At 45.8% G+C, this 7,158-nt stretch overlaps 1 protein-coding gene across 1 annotated transcript in view; it reads right to left on the bottom strand.

The window, feature by feature from the left end:
• Positions 1-3,746: 3,746 nt before the first annotated feature.
• LOC308132143 (golgin subfamily A member 7-like) overlaps positions 3,747-7,158 on the bottom strand; it is a 23,127-nt gene continuing 19,715 nt past the window's right edge. Inside the window, 1 exon segment of the mRNA XM_080499128.1 lies at positions 3,747-3,885. The gene's annotated coding sequence lies outside the window, so the exon portion shown is untranslated.

Below are 7,158 nucleotides of genomic sequence, written 5' to 3'. Positions count from 1 at the left end.
TATATATATACATATATACATATATATATATATACATATATATATATATATATACACATACATACATACATACATACATATATATATATATATATACACATATATATATATATACATATATATGTGTTATAATAGCCAAACTTGTTTTAAAATTTCAGTTGATTGACAGTAGGTCTGTGCAATTTATTGCAAATTTATCACTATCGGCAAAAAAGTACAATAGAACTGTAATAAATTGTGTTTTCATGCATTGTGAATTCATATATATATATAAAAGTGGATTAATTGAGATAAATCACAATTTTATTCAACAAAAAAATTGTTCAACTAAGATAAAAATTTGAAAAGATTTAGAGATCAAATAAAAAAAAAACAACTCAAAACAAGAGGAAAGACAAACAAATCAGACAAATCAAACAAATGTGACGATCGTATGTTAAATAAACAAAAAGTAGAAAAAAGATATTTGAAAAAATATTTAAATAAATACATAAAGGAATAAATACTAAAGCAAATGTAATAGTTAGAACATTCTGTGAAGAAAGTAATGACTTAATATAAAATCATTTAAAATTCTAAAGAATTATTAAACCTAATTATTCTAAAGTAAATTATTCTAAAAGAAAATCTGCTAAATGCAAAAGTAAATGAGTTAATAAATACATAATTCCATTATTTAAGAACATAATCAAATATATGGGGAAGAAAAGCATTATTCAAAGTGAGTGATATTAATTTTTTGTTTCACCAGGTTCAGGTGTGCAGTGGTTTGCCCTGGCGCCTCACGGAAATAAATAATAAAAATAATAATCATCTCCCTGAGAACGTGTGGATGAATAAGTGACTTTATAAACTCCTCGCGCAGGATTAGGGACGTCAGTGAGGGATTATTTGGGTTTAAAGGGGTCAAATTAAACTGGATTCATTAATAAAAACCACATTAAAAAACATTCCTCATTCAAAAATGACTGAAATCCCAGAGCAAAGCTTCTGATGTGGTGCAACACTGACCTCTGGTGGCCTGGAGAGCACATCGCATCGTTTCCAGCACTGAGGATTCTTTTAAAAACCACTTGAAGCAGCAAAAAACGTCAAACATACAGAAGACAAACATTATGAAATATGACTTTTTAATCAGATATTTAAGTAAATGAGAATATTTGAACACACTTAACTTGCCAATTATAACGACTTTACATGTTCCGGTTCATCTATATAACTCAGTTAACTGCAGCAACTGAGAAATTAAACTTTCAAGTTGAAATGTGTCTAATTTTTGAATTAAATTTAATATAATAATTGTAATTTAAATGTACACTTTTGATCAGTTTCCACAAAAACTATTACAACTTTTTTTTATATATAAATTCCATAATTCAATTTAAAACTGAATGTATGACTGATAAATGAGGTTTTAAATCTCCAAGCTGGTATTTAAAAGATTAAAAACATGAATAATTGTGTATTTTTTGTGTTTATTGCAGTTTAGGAAGTCAGATTTTTTTTCCCCCCCACATAATTCTATCTAAGCATTTAGAAAAATGACAATTTAAATTTCAAAATTGGACAAAAATTGTAGTTATATGGAGCAACAAAGCCAAAATTAAAGAAAGAATTTACACAAATAGAAGAAAAGTTACTGTTTGTTTTTGAACATTTTGACCATTTTGAGTTCCTTCAGGAGTGAATCTGCAAAATTAAACTTCAACAAAATGTAATGTTTTTGCAAAAGTTTTTGAAGAAGTCCCTGACCTCATAAAAGTTGCACAGGTGAGAAATCAGGAGGCAGACAGGTGTAAAAAAAAAAAAGTACATGATTTATTTGTTAGAGTATAATTTTCATTTCACATTTGAACATCGACCAAAAAAAAAAAAAAAAAAATCAAAGTGATAAAATTCTGCTATAAATTAAAAAAACGACAAAACCTAGAACATGTGGCGGTTTTGATGCGTCGGTCGGATCACATTCACAAGACGTTCACTTCTTTGTGCCACGTAAACAAGATTAGAATCAGACTCTTGTCTTTTAGTTTGAGGCTCGGTCACAACAGGAAGTGGCTCAAAATTAAAAAATAAAATAAAAAAATCACATTAAAAAGATACTTGACCGTGCCGTACGAGTAGTGATGCTAACTAGCATAGCACGCAACTACATTGTAAATATCTATACTTTATATATTTACCATTGGAAGTATCGACATTTTGGTATTGGCGCGACTAAATATTGACAGCTTGAACTTAAACAAGTGTTTTTTTCACAAAAGAATATTAAGAAAAAAAACCTTGATATTGTGAATGTAATCGATCCAATTCCAGACGCACGTGGTATCGGTATTTTGGTATCGATACTTTGTTGTTAGCGGTTAGCCATCATATAAACACATTTAATTTTCTGAAAGGATACTCGTGATCGCAAAAAGCATTTCAACATTTATATTTTAAACAGTAAATAGTGATAACTTTACATGAAAGAAGTGGCAGTAGCGGTATCGGCATTCGGTTATCAATGAGTTCACATGATTATTCTTGTACAAAATGAAGAGATTTTGTAAAGAAAAAAGTATAAAACGTGAACATTTTCAGGATTTGTCTGTATATAACGTTGATCAGGCCCCATCGAGATTAAACTGAACTGCATGCGGGCCGATACCGACACTGCCGATACCGACACTGCCGATACCGAAACTGCCAATACCAACAATGCCGATACCGAAACTGCCAATACCGACACTGCCGACACCAACACTGCCGACATCAACAATGCCAATACCGACACCGCCGATACCGACACCGCCGATACCGACACCGCCGATACCGACACTTCCGATACCGACACTTCCGATACCAACACTGTCGATACCAACACTGCCGATACCGACACTTCCGATATAGACACTGTCGATACCGACACTTCCGATACCGACACTGCCGATACCGACACTGCCGATACCGACACTTCCAATACCGACACTGTCGATACAAACACTTCCGATACCGACACTGCCGATACAGACACTGCCAATAACAACACTTCCGATACCAACACTTCCGATACCAACACTTCCGATACCAACACTTCCGATACCAACACTGCCGATACCAACTTGTCCAATATCCATTTGCTTCCTGGTGTGACCGCCGCGTCTAAACTTTAAAAAACAAAAGGCGACATTCAAAGCCACTGGAGGCACCGTCAACAAACAAGAGCACTTTTAATACTTCGGTCAGAGGCAAAGTCACAAAACACGAGGGTTCGTCACTTTAACACTGTGCATAGCACAGTTTCAAAACTAAACTAAACTAAAATAACAAAATACGAGGAGTTGTTTCATCAACATGCTAAACACGGAGCAAGACGGCGTTTGTTTTCCCGTCACAAACTGACGTAGATAAAGTGAGAGAGTTTAGCAGGTGGAGGAGTGTGTTTGTGTGTGTGTAACCCTGTGTGTGTGTGTGTGTGTGTGTGTGTGTGTGTGTGTGTGTGCGTGTGTGTGTAACCCTGAGTGTGTGACCCTGTGTGTGTGTGTGTTCCCCCAGAAGGACGCCAGATTACATAAATGTTGATAAATCAAGCATAAATTCTACGATTCAAAAAGTTGTATAGAGTTTGAAATATAACGGCTTCGACCTTCATAAACGGTTGTGTTTTCCTCTTTTGTGCTCAACGATGCAGATACGAGTCGGATCTGAAGGAAAGACACTCGGGGGGCGGGGGGGGGGGGGGAATAAAAAATAAAAAGGTGACGGAACGCGATTAAACAGTTTACGAGGAGAGAGGCGTGCACAGATTGTAGAGACGCAGAGTGGAGGAGGAGGAGGAGAAGGAGGAGGAGAAGGAGGAGGAGGAGAAGGGCGCCGTCCTGGAGGAGGTGCGCTCGGCTCGGGCTGCAGGTAGAAACAAAGAAACAGTGATCAGAACCGTGGCGCTCCACCTGGTGGCCGTGTTGAAGAACTGCAGGCAGAAGAGCCGGAAGGAAACTTCCAATCCAACATGTTTGACTTTTGTCTCCCACGTTTGATTTGAGCAGTTTTACTGCTGTAACGATGCACATTCTCCCTCTCTCTCTCATTGTTTTGGAACTTTCTAGACAGTTTATCGACACTTTTAAGATTTTTATTTGCCTTTTCGTGCAGATAAACCGACAGTTGAGGAGTTGTTGTGCGGAGCTACAAACAAAAGACAACACAGCAGTCAGAACTAGATCATAAAAAGAGCAATGTGAAGAATAAACGCAAAAGAAAGCCGGATATGAGAGTTTTGTAAAATGAAAGCGTCAAAGCGAGTCGACGATCCTTCTTTATTTGAGTCTGAAACGAAGGAAACAGGCGACTGCTTCTGGTTTGGTTCTGCAGCAGGGAACCGAGCATCATGACGCACGATCACTGGGCTCGTTTCCATGGCAACGATACAAAAAAAAAAAAGAATTCTAAACAAATTGAGGTTTCAAGTGGAAATGCAGAACGTCTCCTTGTGTTCTGGACGTCTGTTTCCACGACAACGGCGCTCGAAAATGCACCTCTTTGAAAACGGCTCCCAAAGTGGAACTTTTCGAAAACGCTCGGGCTCCGTCGCCATGGAAACGAGCCCGAAAAAAAAAAAACCACTTTTAAAAATAAAAACACTCGAGATCCGTCTTCTTTGTTGTCGACGCTCGTGGTAAATAACTCTTCTGCACATGCTCAGTAGAGGGACAATAACAAACATGGCGGACTCCATAGTTCATAGTCGACGAGTCCAATTCCTCGTCCGTCCACACGGACGTCCTCGTACTCCCGTGTGTGTGTGTGTGTGTGTGTGTGTGTGTGTGTGTGTGTGTGTGTGTGTGTGTGTGTGTGTGAGATTTCATGGCAGGTTGAACAGCAACCGTTCCCTCAAATATTATCAAACGACGAAAACGGAGGGTTTTTGCTTGAGACGAAGACAGACTTGATGTCCCAGTGAGGACAGACTGTCCTCAGACAGGACGGCAGATCGGCGATGAATCCGTCCTCTCCTGTCCCCGCCGTGTCCAAACGCTCCCCGCCGACTAACTTACAGCTCCGCTGGACACGCTACCGGGAGATCTAACGTCCCCGGACCCTCTGGACGGACGCGGGGTCGTCGGGACTCTCGGGAGCCGAGAGTTTGTTCTTCTTCTTTGGTTATTTTCCTTGCCATGTGTTTGATCCCGGCAGAGGCCGATCAAAGCGCCGACGAATCCCGCTCTAAAGCCGCTCGGCCTTCAGCCGGGACCGCGGAGCAGCGAGGACGGGGACGAGGACGGGGACGAGGCCTGAGGGCAGCCAGAGGACGCCGTCTCTCCTCTACTTCAGTGTCGGGGATTAAAATGCCTGAGTTATGAAGGCGCTACAGATAAAGACGGAAACACGGAGGAGGACGAAACGGCACAAAATAAAACGTTGGACCTGAAGTGTTCCAATTGTTCGTCGGTTCACGACGGCAGATTTTAATTATTTCTGTGCTTCAGTTTAGGTTTCAGACGGATAAAATAAATGAACCTGAAGCAGTGAAACACTGGGATCACGTCGGTGGCGGAGCTCCAACCGACTCTTCCATCAACGGCTACTTATAAAAGTCCGGGGTTTACATTCCTCAACAGGACGTGTAAATGTACGCAGGCGCTCGGCAGGAATGTCCTACCAGGAGATTATTCCCCACGTGGTGGGGCAACGCTTCATCCCTCCGCCGGGGGCCACAGTCACGGAGCGGCTGCCAAACGCAACATCCCCCCCGGGAAGATATTTACAGGGACGTCTGGCTCTACGTGAAGGTAGCGGCAGGGCCACGGCAAGGCCATGGCGAGGACGGAGTGAGGCCACGGCGAGGGAGATGCCACGGCGAGGCCGGCGATGCCACGGCGAGGGCGAGGCCACGGCGAGGGCGATGCCACGGCGAGGCCACGGCGAGGGCGATGCCACGGCGAGGGCGAGGCCACGGCGAGGGCGAGGCCACGGCGAGGCTACAGCGAGGGCGATGCCACGGCGAAGGCGAGGCCACGGCGAGGGCAAGACCACGGCGAGGACGAGGCCATGGCGAGGCCACGGCGAGGGCAAGGCCACTTGCGAGGGCGAGGCCACGGCGAGGCTACAGCGAGGGCGATGCCACGGCGAAGGCGAGGCCACGGCGAGGGCAAGACCACGGCGAGGACGAGGCCATGGCGAGGCCACGGCGAGGGCAAGGCCATGGTGAGGCCACGGCGAGGGCAAGGCCACTTGCGAGGACGAGGCCATGGTGAGGCCACGGCGAGGGCAAGGCCACTTGCGAGGACGAGGCCATGGTGAGGCCACGGCGAGGGCGAGGCCACGGCGAGGGCGAGGCCATGGTGAGGCCACGGCGAGGGCGAGGCCACGGTGAAGGCGAGGCCACGGCGAGGGCAAGGCCACTTGCGAGGACGAGGCCATGGTGAGGCCACGGCGAGGGCAAGGCCACTTGCGAGGGCGAGGCCACGGCGAGGCTACAGCGAGGGCGATGCCACGGCGAAGGCGAGGCCACGGCGAGGGCAAGACCACGGCGAGGACGAGGCCATGGCGAGGCCACGGCGAGGGCAAGGCCATGGTGAGGCCACGGCGAGGGCAAGGCCACTTGCGAGGACGAGGCCATGGTGAGGCCACGGCGAGGGCAAGGCCACTTGCGAGGACGAGGCCATGGTGAGGCCACGGCGAGGGCGAGGCCACGGCGAGGGCGAGGCCATGGTGAGGCCACGGCGAGGGCGAGGCCACGGTGAAGGCGAGGCCACGGCGAGGGCAAGGCCACTTGCGAGGACGAGGCCATGGTGAGGCCACGGCGAGGGCAAGGTCGTATATAGATAGGTCGTGCCGGACTCCAGTCTTTACTCGCACAGGGAGCTTAATAACGCCGGCTCATATCTGCCGCCTCGGCACCCTGACGCTCGCCGTCCTGCGGCCCGAGAGGCGCCGACGCCACCAGAGCAGTTTTAACGGCCGATAGAGCCGGCTTGTTTGCTGCTGAAAGGTCAAGAGCTGGAAGCGTTTAAGCTTTCGGCAAGGCGAACGTCTGAGTCATACGCCGAACACGTCTCTTCTCGCTGAGCGTCTCCCCCCCCCCCCCCCCCCCCCAACACTGAACACCCGGTGAGGGATGTTTGGGAAATGCTCTAATGAGGCATTCCTATCGTGGGTTTTCAACCAACAACCAGT

Source organism: Blennius ocellaris, assembly GCF_963422515.1.
Source record: "Blennius ocellaris genome assembly, chromosome: 7".
Lineage (NCBI taxonomy): Eukaryota > Metazoa > Chordata > Actinopteri > Blenniiformes > Blenniidae > Blennius > Blennius ocellaris.
This window is presented reverse-complemented; position numbering and strand designations above follow the sequence as displayed.